Source organism: Petaurus breviceps, unplaced genomic scaffold, assembly GCF_028583685.1.
Source record: "Petaurus breviceps papuanus isolate PSGF00001 unplaced genomic scaffold, PetGlider_PUasm1.0 90740, whole genome shotgun sequence".
NCBI lineage: Eukaryota > Metazoa > Chordata > Mammalia > Diprotodontia > Petauridae > Petaurus > Petaurus breviceps.
Window position 1 is genome coordinate 4537516 of NW_027187330.1, and position 27598 is coordinate 4565113.

At 39.7% G+C, this 27598-nt stretch overlaps 1 protein-coding gene and 1 pseudogene across 2 annotated transcripts in view; one reads left to right on the forward strand and one right to left on the reverse strand.

Moving 5' to 3' along the window:
• CUTC (cutC copper transporter) overlaps window positions 1-27598 on the forward strand; it is a 304182-nt gene that overhangs the window by 162539 nt on the left and 114045 nt on the right. The window lies entirely within an intron of this gene.
• LOC138145438 (large ribosomal subunit protein eL22 pseudogene) lies at window positions 24128-24601 on the reverse strand (annotated as a pseudogene).

Consider the following 27598-nt stretch of genomic DNA (forward strand, 5'->3'; position numbering starts at 1 on the left):
GGGGCGGCCAGGTAGCACAGCGAGCAAGAGCACTGGCTCCAGTGTTGAGAAGACCTGGAGATCGAATCCCGGGCTCAGACACTTAGCACTCACCCAGAAACACCTGGCCATGTAACCTTGAGCAAGTTACTTAACTCCAATTGCTTAGGGGCGGCCAGGTGGCTCAGCTAGTAAGAGCACCGGCTCCAGTGTCCGGATGACCTGGATCAAATCCGGGCTCGGATACTCAGCATCACATCCAGAAATAATAACTGGCCGTGTAACCTTGAGCAAGTTACTTAAACCTGATTGCTTTAAAAAAAAAAAAAGACACACTTATGTGACTCTAAGTTGTAGCCTTAGAGAGTTGTAATATGAGTTTAGTGACTTTCCCATGGTCACATGGCCATTTCATATAAGAGGAAGGGCTTGAACCTGTTTTCCTGACACTGAGGCCAACCCTTTATCCACTATGTGATGCTATCTTGTCTTTTCTAGTAGAAGAGGACAAAGACTTAGCAGACAGGAAAACTGATGATTAGAGCGGAAACCCTTTTGATAGGGCTTCACACATAAGTGGGACTATATTAGGGAGTGATCACATCAACATATTACTTTTCTTCTTGCTCCATCAAGAGGCAAGAAAGGAAAAGAGAGCAGGACGGCTAGGTGGCCCAGTGAGTAGAGCACCGGCCCTGGAGTCAGGAGGACCTGAGTTCAAATTCGGCCTCAGACACTTAACACAAAAACTAGCCGTGTGACCCTGGGCAAGACACTTAACCCCAATTGCCCTCCAAAAAAGCAAAAAAAAAAAAAGAGAGAGAGAGAGAAAGTTGAAGGGAACACAGCAGATACCTTCTAGGTGACTAGGGATGCTATGGAGACAAGCTAAGGCAGTCCTTTTTAACTACCACCTGCCTAAGCAGAATGAGTACAGATTCTTTGGGGATGGTCTTTTCCTTCTTTTTGTATCCCTAGCACTTAGTATAGTGATTGGCACATAGTAGGTGTTTAATAAATGTTAACAGACTGATTAGGTGTGATTAAGAGGAAATTCTAAAATCATACTCAGCAAGAGGATATGGTCACACCATGTATGATAGGCACGAAGGAACCAAGACTGATTTAGGGAATGGTATATTCATGTCTCCCATCTCACACTCATTAGCTAACATAAGCTAATTGCATGGAATGGCAGGCAGCATCAGCTGCACTATTTAAGTCATTTCTCTCTCCTTTTTTTCTCCTGAGTGCATGTAGTTGGATTCATGTAACTTAGTTGGGTATTTGACAAGGTTATTATATGAGTAGTGCTGCTAGAAATATTTTCGTATCTCTCCAAAATGTCTTTTCTTGTCCTGTTAGTAAACATCCCTAGAATATAGCTCTAGTAATAGAATCATTGTGTCAAGAGGCAGGAACAATTACATAGCTGTATTATATAATTCCATATTGCTTTCTTCTTTTTTTTTTCCCCTTTTTTGCTTTTTGGAGGTCAATTGGGGTTAGTTAAGTGACTTGCCCAAGATCACACGACTAGTTTTTGTGTTAAGTATCTGAGGCCAGATCTGAACTCAGGTCCTCCTGACTCCAGGGCCGGTGTTTTATTCACTGCACCACCTGGCCGCCCCCATATTGCTTCTAACCAGATCACATCAATTCATGACTCTCCAACAGTGTCATAGTGTGCCTGTTTTTTTCACAACCAAGTCAACACTAATTTAATCTTATCTTATTTTTGCCAGTTTTATGAGCATAAGGTAACTGTTTGAATTTGCTTTTCTTTGATTATTAGAAAAATTTGAACATTTTTTATATGACTGTTGATGTTTTACATTTTGTTCTTCCAAAAACTGCTCACTCATAGCCTTTGGGCACTTACCTGCCGGGGAATGGATTTTACCCTTTGAAATTTCTGTTCATTCCTCATAGATTTTGGATGTCCGACTTTTACCAGAATTGTTTATTACAAAGATTTTTTTCCCCAGTTCTATAACTTTTCTTTTGATTCTAGAAGCATTGTTTTTCATTGAACAAAAGTTCTTTATTTTAAATAATCAAACTAATCTATTTTATCTCTTATAATTTCTTTTTTTGATTGTTAAGAATTTTTCACCTTTCCATCATCACGTTATCTTCTAATTTTTGATGATTTTTTTTCAATCATTGATCCATTTCAAATTTGTTATGGTATATGGAGAGAGCTGTGTATCTTCTCTTATTTTTCACCATTCTGCTATATTCCATGTTCACAATAATTTTTAAGAAACTGAATCATTTAATATCTGGTAGTTTTTGATTTAACTAACAATAATCTATAGCATGCACTTGGTTAGGGTTCCAAGTGATCTAATTTGTTCTCTTTTTCCATTTTTAATTCAGTACCAGATCATTTTGACAATCATAGCATTATAATATAATTTGAGAGCTGGAACTGTAAGGTTTCCTTCCCCTGCCCACTGCTCATTTTCCCTTGATAGTTTTTTGCTTGCTCCATATAAACACTGTTATTATATTATCTAATTTTCTGAAGACTCCCTTTGGTATGGAGCATCTGAGGTATCCCCTTCTTGTACATGGTACTCTCTACAGAAGCTAACCCAGGTTTAGGTTACTCTGTGGGTACCCTAAAAACTATTGTTTGCGAGCCTTTACTTATATGTTTATTTTTACTATATTAAAATTGAAACTAATATTAAAAAAGAAAGAAAGAAACGTAAAGAATTATAATAGTTTTTTAACTCCTTTTTTTTCTTTTGGAGGGGGGAAGGCAGGGCAATTGGGGTTAAATGACTTGCCCAAGGTCACACAGCTAGCGTCAAGTGTCTAAGACTGGATTTGAACTCAGGTTTTCCTGACTCCAGGGCAGGTGCTCTATTCACTGAGCCACCTAGCCACCCCTATAATAGTTTTTTAGAGTGTCAGTAAGTAGAACATTTCAATCAACCAATCTTCAAGAACGTATTAAACACCTGCCATGCACTACACTCATAGAGGCTCTGAAAATGAAACAATCCCTGCACTCAAGGAGTTTACACTCTATAGGGAGTCAATATGTACATAAATAAGCATATACAAATAATATACAAGAGCAATACTAGCCAAAATCAATACTAACCCCCCCTTTATTTGGGGAGGGCATTAAAATCAGGGACACAGGAAAGGAAACAAGCATTTATTAAGTACCTGCTGAGTTCTAGATGCTTTACAATTATGATCTCATTTGATCTCCATAACCACCCCATGTGGTAGGTGCTATTATTATCCTCATTTTACAGTTGACAGAGGTTAAGTGATTTGCCAAGGGTCACAAAACTATTAAGTGTCTGAGGCCAGATTTGAACTAGGATCTTCCAGACTCCAGATGCAATATTCTATCCCCTGAATCACTGTGTAGAAGATGGTACTTAAGCTGAGTCTGAAGGAAACCAGGGCTGCTAAGAGGTAGAAGTGAGGGGGAGAGTACCTTCCAGGTACTGACAGCCAATGCAAAGATGGGGGATGGAGGGAGGACAAGATGGCCAGTTTGGCTCCATGTATTATGGCAAGGTTGTAAAGGAAGGTGGGAGCTGTGTGGTGATGAACGTGAAGAGCCAGAAAGGGGAGCTTGTAGCTAATCCTGGAAGTGACAAGGAGTCCCTGGAATTTGTTAAATAGAGGAATGGCCTGAGCAGATCCAAACTTTAGGAAAACGCTTTGGCTCCTGTGTAGAGGATGGATTGAAGTAGGGAGAGACTTGAGGCTAATTGGGAGACTGTTGCTGAGGTCTAAGAGAGAGGTGATGAGATCTTGAACTAGGGTGGTCCCATTAGTGGAGCAGAGGTGAGGACAATTCTGAGAGATGCTGTTGAAGTAGAAATAAGAAGCAACTGATTGTATGTGTAGCACAAGGGAGAATGAGGAGATCTGCCTTTATCAATGGATTTCATTGTTTCTCTGCTGGGACTCATTTCCCAGTGCTTTGTATACTCCCACCATCTCCTCTCTCCATCCTTGTGACACTGAACATTTAGCTGCCAAAGAATAGCCCCCTCACCCCACCCTTAGCTTTCTGTTCCCTCATTCCCATCCTTCTCCTCCCCTCCACACACACAAAATGTTCTGATACAGGACTGGCCTCCCCTTCCACTGTGCCTTTGGAACTCCTGTGCCATAATGAACAAACTTGCTTTCATCTTAAAACTCTTCTTTTCTGACTCCTTCCATCTTCTGGCTCTCACTGAGACCTGGATTCCTCTTGATGACAGTGTTTTCCTTGCTACCCTTTCTAGTACTGATAGCACTTTAAAAAATGAATGTTGACATATGAATGTTGAATAAATAAAATGCTGGCATACTGCAAAGAACTGTTGCCTTAAAAAAAGTTATGAATGTGCATTAGAATATGGACATACCAAAAAGAACTGTTGCTTAAAAAATACATGCATAAAAGCACATAATATTAAAAATAGGTACTAGCAGAAATAGTCCGTTGCTTTTGACTCCTTGTAGCAGCAAGAACCCTAGCATACCCAGGATGGCTGCTAGCACAGGTTCTTTGATCTGTTTTTCTAAAGGAAAGCAACTCAAAAGGGCTCAACCATCTTACTTTAATCAAATATATATTATTTACCTAGTTCAGGGGGAAAAGTCAGCACCCTGAATGAACTTCAGTGAAAATACACAGAAGGTATAAGCAAACAAAAAAAAATTCAGACAGAAAATAACACAATTCAACAGACTAACAGACAGGACTTCTAGCTGTCTGACCATCACATACCCACATAGCTAGTTACCAGAGAGAGAAGCACCAACATCTGGGTTTTCAAATCTGGAGGGCTCAATGGCTTCCCAGAGTCTCATCTGGCCAAATCACACAACTCTTCCTATAAGTGAGCCCCAAAGTAAAACCTCATTTCATAGGTATATATACAAACTTCTCCAGGGTCAGAGAATATCACAACCCTCATGACCCACTGCCTAATTACAAAATAGAAAAAGGTGTGGTGAAAAACAAGCCTCCTCTAAGCAAGCTTCTCTTGTTGGGTTCCAAGAGAGGCCCATTAAGGGACAGGGAAGATCTTCAAATTCTTACACTCCTTAAGAGTCAAGCAGAGAATATATAGCATAAAGAAAGACCTAGAATTTGCCCCTTGCTCACAACCAATGGTCAAGTTTGGGTCTAAATGAATGAAAGTGGACCATAAAAAGCACCTGAGGCTGTCAATCTAAAGCATCCCTAGCATACCTGGTAAAGTATCTGGTCCAGGGGAGAGGAACCTGTGGACCTCTACATCCTCAAGTGCAGCCCTTTGACTGAATCCAAACTTCACAGAACAAATCCTTTTGTTACCTGACCTCTACTATTTATTTATCTTTTACATTCTGATTTTTTTAAGCAATTGGGGTTAAGTAACTTGCTCAAGGTTACACAGCCAGGTGTTTCTGGGTGGGTGCTAAGTGTCTGAGCCTGGATTCGATCCCAGGTTATCCCGACTCTGGGGCTGGTGCTCTTACTCACTGTGCTACCTGGCCGCCCCTACATTCTGATTTTTATATGTCACCTCCCTTATTAGAATATCAGTTTTGTGAGCACAGGAACTATTTTTGCCTTTTCTTCGAACCATACCCTCACACTTAGTACCTTGCTGGACACTTAATAACCACTGTGAATGCTTAGTGATTGATTCATGGGTCAAAGAGTCAGCTTCTCTATGCTACTAGCTTCTGGACTTCATCTTTTGACCTATTTTGACATGCTACCATTTGCAAAAGCATACAGCTATGTGTAATAAATCTGATAGTTTCCTTTATTTCTTCTCTATTTGTTGTGATCCCTCCTTGATCATTTTTTTAAATTTTGGCCACTTTATATTCCCTTATGACCTAACCATGTGTAATGGTAATGGAATTTGAATGTCCCCTTGTATTGGCAAGCTAACAGGTACTTATCACTTGGTTTCAGGTTAAGTGTTAAGACCCAGAGCTTGTGAATCTCACAGTGGGATGGACTTGTTGACATGATGAGACAGGGCTGAACAGGGAGGAGCTGGTGCTGTGTATAGGGAAAAGCCCAGGCTTAGAGAGGCCAGAACTTCTGGGAGCAGCATCGTGGAGGAAGAACAGCTACTGCTGAAGAAAGAGAGAGAACTCCTGGGAACGAGAATTGCTGAGCAAGAGAGAGAACTGCCAGGATCCTGAGAACTTCTGAGAGCCAGCCAGAGCTGCGTAGAACTGAGGAGACATGACTGTGGTGCTGGTACTTTATCTTTATGTTTTGGGTCTATGTTGATTCCACAGGCAGAAAGTGAATTGATAAAAATGCCAGCAATGTGTGTGAATGTTGTTGTGGTTTTGTTAATGTCTATGAATGTTGTTGTGGCTTTGTTGAACTTTGTCTTCCCAGGAACAGAGACTGTGAGGGATTTGGGGTGGACTGGACACTGTAAGCTTCAATGTGGAACAGGAACTGCACAGAGAGCTGGACAAGGAACTGGGAGCTGTCTGCCTTTGAACTCAGGTGGCAGTTGGTTGGATTCAGGCAGGAGCTTGGACCATGGAAGAGGAGCCATGGAAGCTGAGAGCCTGCCTCAAGCCAAGATAGAAAAGACATCTCCTTGGGTATTTAATGCTGACTGATGATATTGTAACCTAGTTATGACCTAGGGGTGGATGGCTTTGTGCTTTCCACTGCCCCTTGAGAAGGTTCTTGGTGACTGATGATATTGTGATTTAGTTGTGACCTAGGGGTGGAAAACTTTTGACCTTTGTACTTTGTGATTGACTAAATGAATGTATTTTGTTTAAGAAGGAAGACTTTTTGATTGAAGAGATTAAGATGGTGTGACCTAGGGGTGGACTTTGTGATTGACTAAATGAATGCACTTTGTTTAAAAGAGAACTTTAACCTTTGTACTTTGTGATTGAATTAAGGACTTACTAAATGATTGAGTTACTAAATGAATGTACTTTGTTTAAAACTATGTGACCACTTTGGTGAAAACTACATGGCCATTTTAGTGTTAAGTTGTTGAGCTGTGACATGGTGAATGCTGTATTTTGATTTTCTGTGAATGTTTTGCCTTAATTTGTTACTGAATAAATGGAGAGTTCTGTGTAGTCAGAATCTTGAAAGCTGTTCACAGTAGCAGTCCTCTGGAAAGCTGCTTGTGCTTGGCTTTATACCATGATAGTTCATAGGTGCCTTCTGATGTATAAAGAGGCTGACTTTGCTTCAATAGGAGCTGTGATCACACAGATGAAATCACATGTCTTTGGAGTACTGAAACATCTTGAACTTTAACTATAGGACAGAGCCATTGTTTTAAAATAAATTAGCCAAATACCTATTGAGCAATTACTATGTGTACAACACTCTTCTAAGATCAGTAGAAGTAGATATGCTTGGGGGCAGCTAGAGCACCAGCCCTGGAGTCAGGAGGACCTGAGTTCAAATATGGCCTCAGACACTTAACACTAGCCATGTGACCTTGGACAAGTCACTTAACCCCAATTGCCCTTCCTTACCCCTTTCAAAAATAAAGAAGTAGCTATGCTCACAGAACTTAAAGTTTTGTTAAGGGGACAAGATTTTCATTTAAAACAGTTAAATAATAATACAAAGAAATAAATGGTTAACTTCATGTTATAGTCAGTCAGTCAATAAGCATTTAATTAAACAACAACTATCTGCCAGGCACTGTGCTAAGAACCAGAGATACAAAATGAAGCAAAAGGCAGTCCTGGCCCTCAAGGAGCTCACCATCTAAGGGGGGAAACAACATATAAAAAATATGTACAAACAAGTTATGTACAGGATAAGTAGGAAACAGCAAGGGAAGGAACTGGAATTGAGAGGTATTAGAAAAGACTCCCTTCAAAAGGTAGGATTTTAGCTGGGAATTGAGAGCCAGAGAGGTCAGTCCAAGTGGAGGAGGGAGGGCATTCCAGGCAGGACACCAGTCAGAAAAAATTCCTGGAGCCAAGAGGTGGAGTGTCTTGTTCATAGAATAGCCAGGAAGCTGGTGTCACTGGTTGAAAAACAGCTGTTGGTGGGGAAGTAAGGAGACCAGAAAGGTAGGGCTAATGCAGCTCAGAGGAAAGAGAGACCAGTGAGGCCTAGGTCTAGGCTAGCCCCACCTATAGCAGAAAGCAAATAAGAAGCTTCCTGCCTGAAACAGAAATATGTTTAGTATCCTTACCCCTTTTCCAATTCCTTCACTATGTTCAAGCATCAGCTGCTCAAATTCCATATGTATCCAGATCTTGCTTTCTGTTTAGGTTTCGACTTACCATCCTGCTTTGTTCACCAGTATCTACATCCTGGTGGAAGTATGGTGTCAGTGTCAGGCTTGGAGTCAGGACAAACTGTGTTCAAATCTGACCTTTGACACTAGCAATGGGACCTTGGGAAAGCCACTTAATCTTTATAGGCCTCGGTTTCCCCATTTGTAAAATAAGGGAAGTTGGACTTCATGACCTCTGATGTCTCATCTAATTCTAAATCTGTGATCCCAAGTCATAGATAAATTAGGAGGTCTGTGTACGTTTCTGGCTCTTGAATGCTACTCTGGATTCAACACATTGCTTTGCTCATATCCTTTTAATTCAGAGGGAAGAAGGAATGAAAGAGGGAAGGAAAGAAGGAAGAAAAGGAAGAAACAAGGGAGGGAGAGAAGGATTTATTAAGTACTTACTAAATGCCAAGCTCTGGGCTAAATGCTGGGAATACAAAAACAAACAAAAAGAAAGACAATGGGGGAAGACAACACAAGGAAAGGAACCAAAAAGGGGAGGAGGAAGTTCCCCACCCCACTCCCACCTCCATGGATTTGAAATCCACAAAGTCAGGCACAGGGCCTGATGGAGAATGAAGCCAGGCTGATCCGGCCCTTCTACAAAATGGAGGTCCCAGGAAGAAGTCGACAACAGGAGAAAGGTGGTAGTGGAGTATTCCAGGGTGAGCAGACTCCAGGGCTGGTAGTCTGTTCCAAGGCAAGGAGGCCCCAGGCACTGAGGAAAGTTCCAGGATCAATAGTAAAGAAGGCCTGGTTTTCAAGTCCAGAAAGTAAGGGTCAGGGCTGGGAGCACAATGAAAGGATCAAGGAGGGTATTTGCCTAGAAGGAATGACATGAGCAAAGGATGCAGAGTTGGTGAGCTCAGGAGGGTGGTGAGGAGACTAACCTAGCTGGAGCACAGAGCAGGTAATGATGTCAAAATTCAAAGGAGTTGATGTTAGATAGGTAAGCTGAAACCAGATTGTGGAAGGCTTTAGATTCTGGGCTGAGAAATCAGAACAATATCCTCTAGAGGCATAACTTGCTATTTTTGTCCCTGTGGCAGCACAAAATGCAACTAGGGTAGAAGGCGTGACCATGAGGTGTGCCTGCAAAGCCAGGTCACTGGCCTGCTAGGAAAGGCTGGAACCAGGGAGGAGCTTACCTGGAGAATAGCCAAATCGAGGGGGAAAGGGGAGAGTGGAAATGGGCCATCCTGTAGCTTCCTCTGCCATTTTATTTTTCAAAAATATGTTTTTTATTGATATCTCTTGTTTCTCCGTTACCTACATTTTTCAATATATCCCTTCCCATTTCTCAAAGAGTTATCCTTTGTAACAAAGGATAAAAATGAGGGGGGGAGTTAGTTTAGCAAAACTGATTAAAAAAAAATAACAACAAAAGAAAAATTGAGGGAGGTGCCTTTTTATAACTCTTCTTTGGGACCAAACCTGAACATTATAATTTAATTTTCAGGTCTGATTGTTTTCTTTTTGCTATTCTTTCCATTTATATTGTTGTAGTCTTTCTGTCTCTGTCTCCCTCCTCTGTCTCTCTCCCTCCCTCACTCCTTCCCCTCTCAATACACACACATATATACATATGTATGTATATTATATATATATTTTATTTTTCTTTATCTATATCAGTTTACTTCTTTCCATTTTCTCTTGTTTTCATCATATTCATGGTTTCTTACAAGTAATATGCCATTACATTCATGAATCACAATTTGTTTGACCATTCCTAATTCTTCTCACTAAAACTAGGTGCTAAACCAAGCTTTTCTATTTCTTCTACTGAAGATCTGCAAGTACTTTCAGGCCCTCTACATTCCCTTTAATACCAGCTAGGTGGCTAGACTTAGAATGACACAAATTTGAATTCCAATCCTGTCTCAGATTGCTAGCTGTGTGATCCTGGGTAAGTAACTTAACCTCTCTCAACTTCAGTTTCCTTATCTGTAAAACAAACAAAAAAAGAATAGGAGTTCCCTTCCTCTTCTATAGATCATGAGGATCAAATGAGATAATATTTTTGTGGTGGTTGGGTGTGCTGAATTGTGGGGTTTTTTTAAAGCTTTGTTTACAAAGTAAATTTTGCCGAGTAGGGAAGAAGGGGGAGAAGTTAATGTAACAAAAACAAAAAACATAATAAAACTTTTTCAAAATTAAAAATAAAAACCAAAGGTAACAACAAAAATGTAATAATTACAACTTAAAATTGTAGTTTCCAAAAAATTATTTGATGTAGAAGTTGCAGATGGTTTTGGAAAAAGAAATGTGGTAACTGCAAAGTATATGTTATTTAAAGTCATCATGGGCCATTATAACCCTAAGTGCTTGAAAGAATATGAAAGACCATTCCCATACAACTGAGTTACACTGATAAGAACTGCTGAATGTTCCCTTTGGTAGTACATATACTAAAATTGGAAAGATGCAAAAAAAAAAAAAAAGCTTTGTGACCTGTGTGCAAGAATAACATGCAAATCTGATTCAGTCTAAGGGGTGCAGGGCCCTCCCCCGCCTCAAGGACTGGAATCTTGGACAGAGTCGTCCAGAATGAATTCATGGACTCAAACACTCTAAGTCAAGGTGTAATGCCAATATGGCAGGCAAAGTTCCTTAGGGAACTTGCAACTTAACAGGAATGATGCTAAAACTTATATAGGAAAAGTAGGAGATTATCTGGCAGATATACTAATTAGGTAATAACTTACAACCTTGGTCACTGTCGTCATTTGCTACTGGAAACCAAGGGAAGGAGTTTCTCAGGGGTGTATTTTTGGTCCCTTATGTTTGTAGCAAGATAGCTTTGAGAGTTGATGTCTATAGCTTGACCTCTGGATTGAGTATGATAACTTTGGAAATCAATACATGGTAATTCTGTGGTTACAAGATAGTCCTGTTTTTACAAGAGAATTTCTTCAGAGGTCAGCTTGTTCTTGTGATGGGGAAAGATAGTTTGTCTTACTGGATACTACTCATGAGTAATTGCTAGGCATAGTGTCCTTGGGCTGGGGGAAAACTGTCAGGGATAGTGTTTAGAAGCTAGGGAGAAATGCAATCTTGAAATTGGGGTCCAAGCACAAGTACCCATGCACCCTATCAAATCCATGAAGCATTTCATATTTTTAACAGAAATATAGATTCACAGAAGCAAAATAGATAGTTTCAATACATGAAATTAGAGTTTTTGCACAAACAAAACCAATGAAACTAAAAGGAAGAGAAAAGCAAAAAATCAGGGAGGGTTGAAATATTTTTCCAGCAAGTTTCTCTGATGAAGGTTTCATGGCTAAGATTATAAGGAATTAAGTCAAATTTATAAGAAAAGGAGCTATTCCCCAACTGATAAATGGTCAAATGGTCAAACATATGAATAGGTAGTTTTCAGAGGAAGAAATACAAGCTATCAATAGCCATGGGGGTGGGGGGTGGGGAATGCTCTAAATCACTAATAATTAGAGAAATACAAATTAAAACAATTCTTAGGTACATCTTACACCCATCAGATTGGCTAAATTAGCAAAAAAAGAAAAATGACAAATTCTGGAGGGAATGTGAGAAAATAGATACATTAATACATTGTTGGTGGAACTGTGAACTAGGCCAACCATTCTGTAGAACAACTGGAAACTATGCCCCCAAAACTATTAAATTGTACATACATTGAACTACTGATACCACTACTAGGTCTATATCCCAAAGAAAAAGGAAAAGGACCTATCTGTACAAAAATATTTATAGCAGCTCTTTTGTGATGATGAAGAATTGAAAAATGAGGGGATACCCATTAATAGGGGAGTGATATGTGAATGTGATAGAATACTATTGTGCTATAAGAAATATTAAAGGTCTTGGTTTCAGAAAGACTTGGGAAGACTTATATGAACTGGTGCAGAGTAAAATAAGCAGAATGAGGGGACAAATTAACATATGTATTGTCAAGATCATTAACTCTGGAAGACTTAGTAACTCTGATCATCACAATGACTCATCTCAATTCCAAAGGACTCAGGATCAAAAATACTACCCACCTACAAATAAAGAGAAATGATGAACTCGAAAGTGCAGATTTAAGCTTCTTTTCTTTTTCTTTCTTTATTAATTGGATATGGCTAGTGCTGGGATTTGTTTTGCATGACTATTCATATTTGTAATGGGTTTTGTTTTTCTTACCTTCTCAGTGGGTAGGAAAGGGGGTTTCGGAAAAGAATTCAGAAATGAAAATAAAATAAAAGTGAATTAAAAAAAACTGCTGAGTGAAGCATAGAAGGAACATTAGGCTAGAAGTGAGAAAACACTTTTAGACTTATATAGCTCTTCAGAGTTTTTTATTTTTAGTTCCAAATTCTCTCCCTCCCTCCACCCCTCCTCCACCCATTGAGAAGGCAAGAAATACAATATCCATTATATATATGAAGTCATGCAAAACATATTTCCACATTAGTCATGTTACCAAAAAAAAAAAAAAGCAAAGCAAAAAAAAAGAACTAAAGACAAAAAAATGCTTTGGTCTGCATGCAAAATTCATCAGTTTTCTCGAAGGGCTGGATAGTATTTTTCATCAAGAGTCCCTTGAAATTGTAATGGATCATTGTACTGATCAAAGTAGTCAAGTCTTTCACAGTTGATCAGTGTTAGAATATTTCTGTTCCTGTGTACAAAGTTCTCTTCATTCTATTCGAGGTGAGGCTTGACCTATCTCCTGGTTCCACCTTTCACTAGAAGTGTGATTTTAGTTTGCCTGAGCTATCACCCTCACTGTTTTGTTGTAGAGATCAAAAGAGATAATGTAAGTGAGAGAGCTTTGAAAACTCCAAAGCAACAGACAAAGAAAGGCAAGGCATTAGTATTAGAAGTAGCTAATATTTATGGAGCATTTTAAAGTTTGCAAAGCACCTTACATATCTTATCTCATTTGTTCCTCACAACAACCCTAGGAGGTAGGTGCTATCATGATCTGCATTTTACAGTTGAGGAAACTGAGACTAACATAGGTTAAATGACTTACCCAGATAGTATCAGCTGGTAAGTATCTGGGGCTATGTTTGAACTTATGTCTTCCTGACTCTAAATCCAATGCTCTATTCACTATGCCAACAATATAATAATAATAATAATAATAGCTGCCAAAGCTACACAGTGGATAGAATGTAGGAGTTGTAATCTAGAAGTTGTTGTTATTCAGTCATTACAGTCATGTCTGACACTTTGTGACCTCATTTGGGGTTTTCTTGGCAAAGATATTGGAGTGGTTTGCCATTTCCCTCTCCACTCATTTTACAGATGAGGAAACTGAGGCAAACAGGGTTAAGTGACTTGTCCAAAGTCATATGGCTAGTAAGTGTCTGAGGCTGGATTTGAAGTCAGGTTTTGCTTAGTCCAGGCCTACCAATCTATCTGCTGCTCCACCTAGCTGCCCTGTAACACACATGACTAGAGTTCAAAACCTACTTCAGATACTTACTAGCTGTATGACCTTGGGCAACTCATTTAACTCCCTTCAGCTTTAGTTTCCTTATTGGCAAAGTGAGAATAATAATACCTACCTCTCAGAGTTATTGTGAGGATAAAATGAGATAATATTCGTAAAGCATTTTGTAAACCTTAAGGAGTTATGTAAATGTCAGCTAAGAATAATTATTATTATTAATAAAAAGAGTTACTAAAATGATAACTATGATAGTTTAAAAAAACTTCTAGGTTATCTGGGTCCTTCTGATACCTATAAAGCCCACTTATCCTGTGTTGCCTCTGATCCCAGCACTGGGCATGTTCTCTCTTCCTACCTAACACTCTCACCTGCCATGTTCTGAAAGCTTCCATTCCCTCTACTTGTCCTCCCTGTTTGATTCATCTGGGTATCTTGCATTAGCCAGTGTTGTTTGAGAGAGAACAAATTCCAAAATCTAAAATGGTTTTAGACAGAAATTTATTAGGTCATTTAGTTTATAGAGAGAGAACTAGAAAGAGGTGTGAATCCTTCTCCCAGGCTTTAAAAGGTTTACATTACATAGGATTTTGACAAAGGTACTCTCACACCAACCTAATGACACAGGGGAATATCCTTGCTGAGAAGGGCAACTTGCAAACAAAGAAGGCTGAAATGCATTTGCAATAAATATAAACATTCAATAAAATTTGAATGGAAGTTAAAACACAAGAGGAGTCCAGGACACAGACTTGGGTGGACCCAAAACAAGACCTGGGCATGGTGATGTAAATCTTTTGGGTCCAGAACCTGAAGGAACCCAGAGATTCCTTATAGTCATCTTTAGCATTCCCAAAGAGTTGCAGAGGTCAGTCAGGACAGCAAATGATGCAAGCAAAATTTAGTCACATAAAATTCGGTTTAAACAGTATAATAGGGGCGGCCAGGTAGCACAGCGAGTAAGAGCACCGTCTCCAGTGTCAGGATGACCTGGAGATAGAATCCCGGGCTCAGACACTTAGCACCCACCCAGAAACACCTGGCCGTGTAACCTTGAGCAAGTTACTTAACCCTGATTGCTTTAAAAAATAAATAAATAAACAGTATAATAATAAGTTTTCAAAAAAATATAAAACATTTTCCCATACCAGGGCCTAGAAACTGCTTGGCTGTGACCTGAGAACTAAAAAATCAACTACACATAATTGAAAACTCCCCTTTTCCTTATTAAATCCATGATCCTTGCCTGACTCAGTGTGTAGCTTTTGTCCAAAGGTGAACTTGACCCAATTCTCCCAAACAACTAGGAGAGAGTTCGCTGAATTGGAAGGACCAGAATATGCTGGTAAATATTTAACAACTTTCTCCCTGAAAAAAATGTCCTCTTTTATTATTATTAATATTATTTTATTAGCATTTTTATTATCAAAATTTTTCTATCACTTTCTTATGTAATAACAAAGAGTGGAAATAAGTGTATAGAAGAGCCACATATAGCTAAGGCTTGTCCTTGTGTGGCCTGCCCTCTAGCCTCTTCCATCCTTCTCCACGAGAAACTTTCATTCTTGCCAGGGGAAGAATTCACCACTCTGATCTACTTGAACTAGAATTATAGCTGCTCCCTTAAATATTGTCTTGGGCAGGGGTGGGGAACCTGTGGTCTCAAGGCCGCATGTGGCCTTCTAGGTCTTTAGGTGCAGCCTTTTGACAGAGTCCAAGTTTTACAGAACAAATCCTTTTATTAAGGGGATTTGTTCTGTGAAGTTTGGATTCTATCAAAGGGTCTCACTTGAGGACCTATGCAGCCTCAATGCCATAGGTTCCTCACACCTGCTCCAGACCCACCAGGGTATTCCTGAAGAGAATATGTAGCTTCATAAATGATGCACCAAAGTAAGGTGATCAGAAATATAAATAAAATGATCCAAGGGGCGGCCAGGTGGCTCAGTGAGTAAGAACACCGGCTCCAGTGTCGGGATGACCTGGGGATCAAATCCGGGCTCAGATACTTAGCACCACACCCAGAAATAACTGGCCGTGTAAACTTGAGCAAGTTACTTAACCCCGATTGCTTTAAAAAAAAAAAAATGATCCAGACCTTGGATGCCTTAAACTGCAATATCTAGACACTACCATTTTCTAGGTCTAGCTTGGAACCTCTAATTTTAGGTTATATGATTTCCTCTTGACTCTTGAAGAGAATAGGAACTTTGGCCTAGCTCAAAAGGACACCCTTCAATTTGAGATTCACCCAAATCACAAATAGCATGAGCTGGCCAGCTGGGTCAAATTTTCTCAGCCAATTAAACAGATCCTGGATTGCTTGGCAAATTTTTTGGTACCTCTCAGCTCCACATCACTTGACTGACAAGGTAGATTGCACCTTCCTTCTTCAAAGCAAACAGGGAATAAAAATAAAAATAATAAAAAGAAATATCACATATGATTTTCCAGCAACCTAAAAAATACAGCACTACCCTAAAATTAGACCCACATTGAAGTCCTCCAAAACATTTTTTTATCTCCAGCTGGCACGCAATTAGTAGAAACTATATTTTGTATTTTTATAGTTATTTTTCCATTCTTTTGCAAATTACCCTGTGCTCAGCTGGACCTATAACCCACTTAAAAATAAATGTGCTTGATTTTCCTACTCATCACAATAATTTGGAATTTCCTTCTAGCTCCCTAAGGTACTACTTGCTTGCTTTGGTTTATGTGATTGTAAATTTATTACAAACATTCTTCTATCATCCAGGATAACATTGGGCCTGTATCTGACCACTGCAGATACATTCTCCTTGGCTGACCCTGATAATACCTTATTAAGAATGACCTTTAATCACCAGGGCACTTCCCTAGTTGTCATGCCAAATTGATGACTGATATGGTATAAGACAAGAAGTCCAAAAAGCCCCACAAAATGGAAGAAGTCTAAAGGATATTGCAGGTCTTGGCAGGCAAAGAGTTGAGTTCAGGGGGTTCAACTAAGGAAGGGAAGAGCCATTCTAGGAGAGATGAGCCCTAAGATTCTTTCTAGCTCTAAAGTCTTATGAATCTTGCTTTGGACTTCAGGCAGGAACAGAAATGATAGCATTAATCCATATTAGTATTATTTTCAAAGCAGGGTGGCATAAGAAAGATAATTTGGACTGGGTGTCAGGGAGACTTGACTCCTAGTTCTAATTTGTCAGTCAGTATTTATGCCAAACCCTTGGGGACACAAAAAGAGGCACAAGACAGTCCTCACCCTCAAGGAGCTTACAATCATATGGGGAGCCAAAATGCAAACAAATATATACAAAGCAACCCATATTCAAGATAAATAGGAAATAATTAACAAAGGGAAGGTTCTAGAATTAAGAAGAGTTGGGGAAAACTGTAGAAAGTGGGGTTTAAGTTGGGACTTAAAGGAGACCAGGGAGGTCAGTAGCTGGAGGGGAGAAGGAAAAGTGTTCCAGGCATGAAGGACAACCAAAGAAAATTCCCAGAGCCAAGAGATGAAGTATCTTCTTTATGGGACAGTCAGGAGGCCGGTGTTATTGGATGTAAGAGTATGAATTGGGGAGTAAGATATAAGAAGACTGGAAAGGTAGGATGGGGCAAGGTTTGGCTTTGACAAACATCTTGTGCTTGATCCTGATGGCAATAGGGAGTTTATTGAATAGTGGAGTGACATGATTGGACCTGTGCTTTAGGAAAATTACTTTAGTGACTGAATGATAGATTGGAATGAGGAGACTTGAGGCAGGCAGACCCACCAGCAGCTATTGCAATAATCCAGGAGGGGTGGCAGAGTCAGAAAGAGAAGGTGGCATATTCAGGAGACGTTGCAAAGGTGGAATCAGCAGACCTTGGCAACAGATTGGATATAGGGGGTGAGAAAAAGAGAAATTCAGGATGACTCCTAGGGTATGACCCTGAAGGACTGGGAGGATGGTGTTTCCCTCTATAGTAATAAGGAAGATAGGAGGCAGGGCAAAGGTTAGGGTGGAAGATGATAAGTTCAATTTTGGATATGTTGAGCTTAAGATATCCATTAGACATAAGATATCCAATGGACATCCATTTCTAATTCAGCCACTGACTCTGTTATTTTAAGTGAGCTACTTAACCATCCAGGACCTTATTTGTAAAATGACGAAGCTGGAATAGACAGTCTTCAATATCCCCTCCTGCTCTAAATCAAACTACTATGTAATCTAGGTTAAGTCAAGTCACCTCCTTGGATGTGAGTTTCCTGATCTGTAAAATGGGGTCAATGGAGCCAAAGAGAATAAGAAAGAGGAAAAGGTCCTATATATGCAAAACTATTTCTAGCAGTTCTTTTTGTAGTGGTAAAGAATTGGAAACTAAGGAGAAGTTCAATTGGGGAATGCCTTAATAAGCTAGGGCATATTAATGTAATGGGATACAATTTTACTGTAAGAAATTATGAAAGAGTGAAAGAGATAGTTGAAGAGAAACCTATGAAGACTGATCTGAACTGATGCAGAGCGAAGGGAGCAGAACCAGGAGAACAATTTAGATTATAACAACAACATGGTACAAATGAATAATTCTGAAAGACAAGAATTCTGATCAATGCTGAAGTGTGACAATTATGATCCCAGTGGACTGGTGACAGAGAATGCTACTCACCTCCTGACAGAGAGAAGATGGATGTATCTAAAGATGATACCTGTTTTTAGACATGATAAAGGAATTTGTTTTGCTTGAGTATACGTATTTGTTACAAGGGTTTTGTTTTTCTTCTTTTTTTCCTCCAGGGTAGGGTAAGAGGTGGGAGGGGGCAAAAAAACTTGATAAATTTAAAAAATTTTTAAACTAAAAAATAAGGGGAGATAGATTAGATTAGTGGTCTCTCAAGAGGGGTAGGGCAGCTAGGTGCTGAAGTAGCTAGAGTGCTGGGACTAAAGTCAGGAAGACTCATCTTCCTGACTTCAGATCCAGACTCAAATACTTGTGAGATGTGTGACCTTGGGAAAGTCACTTAACCCTGTTTGCCTCAGTTCTTTTAAAACAAGTTGGAGAACTACATAGCAAACTGCTTCAATATCTTTGCCAAGAAAATCCCAATTGGGTAATGAAAAGCTAGACATGACTAAGCAACAACAGCAAGTGATGTAAATGATATATTGGACTAATATGACAATATGAGAATTTCTATTTTACCTAAAAAAATTAAATTATATTAATATTTAATATATGAATTGATGTTGGCAGCCTCACTTGATCCATACGTCAAGACAGTCACATTTCCCATACAAGATGTGAGGTAACTTGAGGAAATAGTAGGAGTTCCACAAAACAGAGAAGGTGCCAGGCCTCAGCCATTTTCAGTCATTGCAACATGGGGCAGTTTAGATCAAGTGGGTGTGCAGATTATATTATTTAGCTTTCTCTAAACTAAGTCTCAGAAAATAGATAAGTGACTTAAAAACATTGCTCCGAAGAAACCTCCGAGTGAAGATAACAGAGATAATGTGGGTATTGAAGGAGAAGAAAATGGCAGAGCTGTTCATTCCACTAAGAAGTACCAGCTTTGCCTCAGCCATGTTTCAAGATAAAAACAAGTCTCTTCAAATCTGTCAAGAACTCAGTAGAAAAAAACTGGAAATGATCGAGATCTTTAGAAGCAAGAATTTATGTCTATTGTTCTTAACAATAAACTTGACATGAATGTATATGGTGCCTTAAAATACATGCTGTTGATAGTATGAGGCTATAATCTTTAAAATGTAAATTTTGGGGGCACTAAGCCCATGATCTTAGTATACCCCTCTTTCCTATTTCCTTCCTGTTCACTTTTTATTTATGATTTCTTTATTTTTGCTTGCACAAAAGCTTTTCAATTTTGTGTAATTGAAATTATCTATTTTTTTTTTTTGCCATCTCCTCTAACCCTTATTTTCTCATTACTGGGCCATCTCCAGTTGTCCTGATCTATATCTGACCACTGGACTCAGATGGCTCCAGAGGAGAAAGTGAGGCTGGTGACTTTGCACAGCCCTCCCTCATTTAAATCCAATTCACTTGCAAGTCATGACATCATCTTCCTGATGTTATGGTCCTCTTTGAGAACGAAGGATAAACTACCACCATCACCACCACCACAATTTTGTGATTAAAAAATTTTTGTTTAACGTAAACTTTTGTTGCTGAAAATGATATAAAAAGTCACCCTTAAAAATCCTCATTCTGCACGTTAAAAAAAATAATAACTTAGAAGCAATATTTTCTTTTTTTTTTTTAAAGCAATTGGGGTTAAGTAACTTGCTCAAGGTTACATGGCCAGGTGTTTCTGGGTGGGTGCTAAGTGTCTGAGCCCGGGATTCAATCTCCAGGTCACCCTGACACTGGAGCAGTGCTCTTACTCGCTGTGCTACCTGGCCGCCCCCAGAAGCAATATTTTCTAATCCACTTAAAAATCTTCTAAAGAATTTCAATCAGTGTTGAACCCATTTGTCAAAAATATACAAATAAAAGACCTTCTGATTAACATCAGGGAAAATGGAAATTTACTAACCAGATTTCAACAGAAAACTTTGCATGATTTTTTAATGAAATGGAAAAAAAGAATATTGTAATTTAGAAAGGGCAGCCAATGTTGTACTTCTTCCATTTCGGTCTCTGTGTCTTCGTGATATTTCAGTTATAAAAGGCACTAAAATTAAGTCTTTCTCTAGCAAAGAAGCCCTCTGGCAAAGCCCTGCACTGCTTACATATAACACTTGTAACTTCTCCTGTGACTTCAATTTCATAATCATCTGATTTTTCTGCTTGTGCATTAGATAACAAATGTTATCAGACTGTGGAGAGGAGAAAGTTTCTTTGCTTCATTGTTCCTGTGTTCCATTCTTGGATCAAGCTAATGTCCACACTCTGAATGGACAGATCTGCCATCTGAATGGTTCTCTATGAGGTCAGTCTATGGAGGTCACCTCTGAGAAAAGTGCAGGAAGGTGTCACAGGCAGGGTAGAGGACAGCTCTTATATTCCTGAATGGCTCCATGGCAGTGCAAGATAGATCATTATTGTTCTTGCTTGCGTTAGGGACATTCTGAATAGTCTAGTGGGTAGGGAACTGGCCTTGCAATTTAGTATGTGCCTCTGACAAAAGATGACTGTGTGGCCCTGCCCATTCACTTAACCTCTCAACGTTCCAGGCAATTCTCTAAGACTTTGGATTTTCAAACTTTTTTGTTTGTTTTTGCTTTTTGGAGGGGGAAAGGCAGGGCAATTGGGGTTATCAGTGACTTGCCCAAGGTCACACTGCTAGTAAGTGTTATGTATCTGAGGCCAAATTTGAACTCAGGTCCTCAGGACTCCAGGGTTGGTGCTCTATTCACTGTGCCACCTAGCCACCCTGATTTTTAAACTTTTTGATCTCAGGACTCCTTTTTACACTTAAAAATTGTTGGGAGAAAAACAAAAAAATATTGGGGATCTTTCCCCCCAAAAGAGCTTTTTTTATGTGGTTTTTATCTAGCATATTTTCCATATTAGAAATTAAAATATATTAATATTATGATTTAAACATTAATTATTATTATATAGTTTTGACCTCTTAAAAGGGTCTCTCTCAGGGACTGTCCAGGTACTACTTCTTTAAGATTAGAAATTACAGAGTTCCTATGTGGAAGTAACAAGGAAATCCTAGGTCCTATCCTAGTTTCTATCTTTTGTTATTAATGATAATAGTAATGTCAGGAGGCAGATAGGTAGTGAAGTGGGTGGAGCACCAGGCTGGAGTCAGGGAGATCAAATTTAACCTCAGATATGAATTAGTTGAATGATGTTGGGTATTAACTTGTTTGCCTCAGTTTTCTCATCTGTAAAATGGGGGTGATAATAATAGCACCTATCTCACAGATTTGTTAGGAGGATTAAATAAGATAATCATTGTAAAGTGCTTAGCACAGAGTCTGACACAGTAAACATTATATAAATGCTAGTTATTAATGGATATGAAAATACTTTGTAAGCAGTAAGTGCTTTACAGATACAATGTATCTTTTTTATTTGATCCACATTACCCCCAGCTGAAAACCATCTCTCCCTCCTTGAGGGAAAAATACCACTTTGTTTTCATTTCTCTTGCCCAGCCCCTAAGTTATCCAGGAAAGCAACCCCTGTGGACATGGAACCTGGCCAAACACCTCTGCAGCAGTCACAGCTACTAATGTTGCAGTAAAGATCATTCTTCTCACCAAAATCCTTGGCATTGTCATATGAGTCAATATCAGAAACTGTTATCAGTGGAAGTGACGCCAAAGGAGATTTGTCACGATCTACTTTGCCTCTGTGCCCTAAGGATCATGGCCCCCTGCTGAAAACCCTTTCCCCTCTAGGAGTTATCTCGTCTAATTAGCACATAACTTCCTTAGGAGCAACTCAGCTGGGGCAGTGGACGGGTTCTGTGACCCTAGACAAGACACTCAACCTCTCAGACTCAGTCTCCCCATTTGTAGCACCTATGTCTCACTAAGACTTTTGGAATGCCTTTTATATTAGGATAGTGGAAAGATTGTGAGATTTGCAGTTAAAGGATGTGAGTTTAAATCCTAGCTTTGCTTCTTTTTACATATATGAAGGTAGACAAATGACTTCTATAGGCCTCAGTATCCTTATCTGTAAACTAGGCAATTGGACTAGATAACCTCCAGGGTCCCTCTCATCTCTAATCCTATTATTCTATGTGTGGCTCATCCTGTTCCTCCTGCCTTAACCCTTAAAACATCTTTTTCTTACGGCATTCTGCTTGATCCCCATTGTTTTTGTATCTACATAAAAAAAAAAAAACAACTTTAATCGGGGCTGCTTCTTCAACGAAGCAATCAATCAATAAGCATGTATTAAGCTCCTGCTTTGTGCCAGAAACTGTGCTAAGCACCAGAGTGTTGAGCAGTAAATATTTTCCTCACCCCCAACTTTGTTATTCCTATCAAGGGTTAAGGTCAGAGATGATAGTCAAGAATTTGCTCTGGGAGGCTCTGAGATGATGTGGTGAGCTTCACGAACTTTTCAAGGATCAGGAAGAGATCCATATTGTTATAACTCCAAGGGCTCCCTAGCTGACCTAGTCTACTGCCTAGACTACAATCACCCAGATTTTGTGAGACTATAAAGGGATAATAGATGTAAAGCACTTTGCAGAGCTTAAATTGTTGTTTAGTCATTTCAGACTTTCTATGACCCCATTTGGGGTTTTCTTGGCAAAGATGCTAGAATAGCTTGCCATTTCCTTCTGCAGTTTATTTTACAGATGAAGAAACCAAGGCAGACAGGGTTAAGTAACTTGCCCAGGGTCACACAGCTAGTGTCTGAGTCTGGGTTTGAACTCAGGTCTTCCTGACTCTAAGCCATTCACTCTATAGACTGTACCACTTAGTTGCCCTAGCAGACCTTAAAGTGTTGTAAGTGCTAGCTATTGTTATGTATATGTTTAAACTAAGGGATTTAGCTATTTCCACAACTGAAATCCTATACAGACCTCATCCTCTTCCTTTCTCCTTTTCGCTTTTTCTCTTCTGTCTCCATCTCTCCCTCTCCACACTCTGTTAGTGGTTCTCCTGGATTCATATTGTAACTAAATTATCATAATAGTTGCTTTTCAAACCTGAATTCAAAACAAAACAAAAACAAATTCTTCTTTTCCTTTAAGTCTCAACTCAGGAAATTTCCTCCATTTGAAATCTTCCTAGACAGCATCCCTTCTCCCCAAGATGAAAGGAACCTCTCTCTTTCTCCTCTCTGTTTCTCACTTTTTCAGTCAACAAATATTTAGTCAATCAGCAAGCATTTACTAAACATTTAATAGTGGGATTTCTCCTATCAATGTAGATCAACAACTGTTTAGTAACCAATATTTTTAAAGAGCTGCCCAGGGTGGTGGCAAGATTAAGTGACTTGCTCAGAGAAAAGTAATTCAATATTTGCTGTCTAGTTGTTTTCAGTCCTGTCCAACTCTTTGTGATCCTTTTGGGGGTTTTATTGGCAAAGATATTGAGATATTTTGCTATTTCCTTTTATAGCTCATTCTATAGATAAGAAAACTGAGGCAGAGTTAAGTGACTTGCCCAGGGTCACATAACTAGTAAATGTATGGGTTGAAACTATGCCCTGAAAGGATTACACTGTGACCCAGCAAAACTGTTACTACATTTCTACCCCAAAGAGATCAATGAAAGAGGAAAAGGATTCATATGTACAAAAATATTTATATCAGCCCTTTTTGTTGTGATGAAGAAATGGAAACTAAAGGGATGCCCATCAGTTGGAGAACTGCTGAACAGGTCACAGTATATGAATGCGATGGAATACCATTGTGCTGTGAAAAATGATGAAGGGAATGGTTTCAGAAAAACCTGGGAAGACTTGTATGAAACTGATGCAGAGTGAAGGAAGCAGAACCATGTGAACAATTTCTATAGTAACAGCAATATTGTTTGGGTTTTTTTTTTTTTGGTTCAAGTTTTATTCACGATCATATACAAAACATTTCTAGACCCAAGAGGGTTTAATCCTCCTCTTCTTCCTCCTCTTCATCTTGGTTGATCTGGAAGTACCCTAACTCATAACTCTCCTTGCTATTGGCCACCACCCGAAGCCAATCGCGAAGATTGTTCTTCTTTAAGTATTTCTTTGTCAGGTACTTCAAATACCTTTTAGAAAACGGCACTTCTGACTTCACGGTGATCTTGCTCTTACTTCTCTCAATGGTCACAACTCCGCCCCGAGGTTGCCGGCCTTTCCATTCACTTTGATTCGTTCTTGTAAAAACTGTTCGAAATAAGCTGCATCCATAATCCCATCTTCCATGGGATGGGTACAATCCAGAGTAAATTTGAGGACTTGCTTCTTTTTTTTGCCGCCCTTCATCACAGACTTCTTAACGGGTGCCATGGCGATCGAGGAGCCAGAAAGGGCATAACAGCAATATTGTAAAGATAATCAACTCAGAAAGACTTGTAACTCTGATCAACACAATAACTACCCACAATTCCAAAGGATTCTTGATGAAACATGCTATCTATCTCCAGATAGAGAACTGATAGACTAAGTGCAAGATTAAAGCATTTTTCTTTCTTTTTTTCCTTTTTCTTTTTTTTTAAACATGACTAATATAGAAATTTGTCTTGCATGCCTGTATATATTTGCAATCGTTTTTATTTTCCTTTTCTTCTCAATGGGTGGAGTACATAGAGAGGAAAGGGAGAGAATTTAGAACTGAAATGAAATAAAATTAAATTTAAAGGAAAAAGAAACTTAAAGCAATGGTAACATTGATTTGATTACTATTCCCAGAACGAGAGTTGCAAAGGAGATATATTTGTACCGAGGTAGAGCAGATGCCCAGGCTGAATGGGATGTGAAGCATGAGCTGAGGCCATTTATATAAATGGGTTAGATGAGTTTGCATTCATTCATCTACCAGTGAGAAAGGCTCAGCCCCAGGGTGGGGTCCCAAAGCTCAGTGGATTGACTTGGAGAAGGGGCATTTGAAGAAAGGAGCTGGAGGGGATGTGATGTCTCTAGAAGCCCTATCCTGAGATACAGATCTAAGTTTATTTTAATTATATTAATTATTATTATAACTATTATTAATATTATATTAATTTAATTACATTAATTATTTGCACAGGGTCACACAAGCTAGTAGGTGTCCAAGGTGGAATTTGAACTCAGCTCTTGCTGACTCCACACCTAGCACTCTATCCACCTCTATTCCACTGCCTTTCAAAGTCTTGATGTCTTTACGATTTGTACTGAGATCTTCTTTCTCTTTGGGCTAAAAGAGTGACCTTTTGATGCCCTATCTCCCAACTCCAAATTTCAGCAGTTAAAGAGGGAGGGGAAGTTACTGACTCCTTTACTTTCCATTAGTTGTTGGCAACCAAGGTGAGAGGAAACAGAAAGCTGTATTGTCCCTTGTTGGGGCCCCTGTAACCCAGAAGGGAGCTAGCCTGAGGCCTGTCCTCAAAACCTGGGGTTGTTCTGTGGCCTAAGGGCTCCTCTGCCAGTCCTGATGATGCAAACCTGCTGAAGGCCCCAGAGAATTAGGATTCCTGATCAAAGATGCATCCTTGAAATTCAAGGGCCTTGAACGCCCCTGAAATTCAGAAAAGTTATTAACCAGGCAGGCTGGTCTGAAATGCCCCCAGTGGAAAAGACCATAATTATCCCAGCAACAGCTGCAGGTGACAGCTAGAAGCCCAGGCTTCCAGCTGCTGCCTTAACTCTCTGTCCCAACTCCTAAGCTAAGGCTATGGTCTCTCATAGACTCCATTGAGTAGGGACCCTTTTCTACCCCCTTGCCATTCTGCCTGGCTTTGTCATGATCCCAACCAGCACTTACCTTCCCGGTGTCCTGATCCTCTTCAAGAACAGAGGACAAACAACGACAAGCACTTAATAAATGTTGATTGATTGGCCGATGGGACCACTGGACTTCTCTATTTCCTCTGGCTCCCAGTGTCTGACTCAGTCCAACTGCAATTAGAAAATCTTTTACTTAGGATAGAAATCCTTGGAGGATGAGGGGTAAGGAATAGTAGGGCAGATAGGTCCAGCAGGAAAGTGACCCGTCCTTTAGATCAGAGGTGCCAAACTCAGAATCAGCCCCATTCCCAAGTGCAGGTCTGAACTGGATTAAGATGGGGTTGGAAAATATTTGGCAAAATAAATAAAATACAACAGAACATTGGTTATTGTTTAGTTGTTTCAGTCATATCCAACTCTTTGTGACCCCATTTGGGGTTTTTTTGGCAGAGGTCCTGAAGTGGTTTGCCATTTCCTTCTCCAAAATAGAACACAGAGAACGTTAATATGTGGTTTTCTAAGTTAATATACAGCCCCCAGGGGGCTTTATATAAAATGTAATGGCCCCCTCTTTGAGTTTAACATCATAGCTATGTGGCACAGTGGATAGAGTCTGGAAGAGTCCTCTTTATGAGTTGAAATCTGACTTCAGACACTTATAAGCTGGGTGACCCTGGGTAAGTCACTTACCCCTCTTTGCCTCAGTTTCCTCATTTATAAAATGAACTGGAGGAGGAAATGGCAAACCATCCCAGTATCTGCACCAAGATAACCCCACATGGGGTCACAAAGAGTTGGACATGACTGAATCACAATAATATGTGCCAGGCACTGGGCTAAATCCTTTGCAAATAGTATCTTGCCCCGGTTTTCTCCTTCTAGTGATAGTTCTGCCCTCTAATAACTTGGACCATAGACCCAGAGCTAAAATACAATTAGATACTCATATCAGAGCATAATCCTAACTTTATCAAATGCCTAGCTATCAGTGAATTGGTTCAAAGCCCCCAGCTAGGTCTAACCAGACACAAGGTTGGATTGACCTAAGAGACAGGCTTATATATCTTCTGGGAAGAACGTTTTCTTTTCTCAAGGACTCTTTATCTGGCAGTGAAACCAAGGACATTTCTCTGCTCATTTGTCCTGATTATTCTGACCTTATTTTCCCAAAATCCTCCCCCCTACCCATACACCTCAAGTTCAACCCTGGGTTGGTAAGGGTAAAGGGGGAGAAGCATGCATGGTTTTTACTTTTTTAGGGGGGATATGAGTAGGGAGGCTTTGGTGTTTGAATGAGGATGGTGCTTCCATTGCACCTCTGGTACAAGGAGGAGAGCAGGTGTATTGCTGAGTATTCCTCTAAGGAGAAAGTTAGGGGGTCCTTGGAAAACTAGGGGGTGGTGATGGTGATTTCTGTAAAGCTCAGGTGCCTGCCATTTCTATTGGGTCATCTTAGACCCTGCAGAAAGCAGAAGGATACTGTCCCAGATTGCTGCAGCTGCTTTGCTCTGAGGCTTTCATAAAAGATGCAGGCTGGCAAATGATGACTAAAAACACACACACACACACACACACACACACACACACACACACACACACA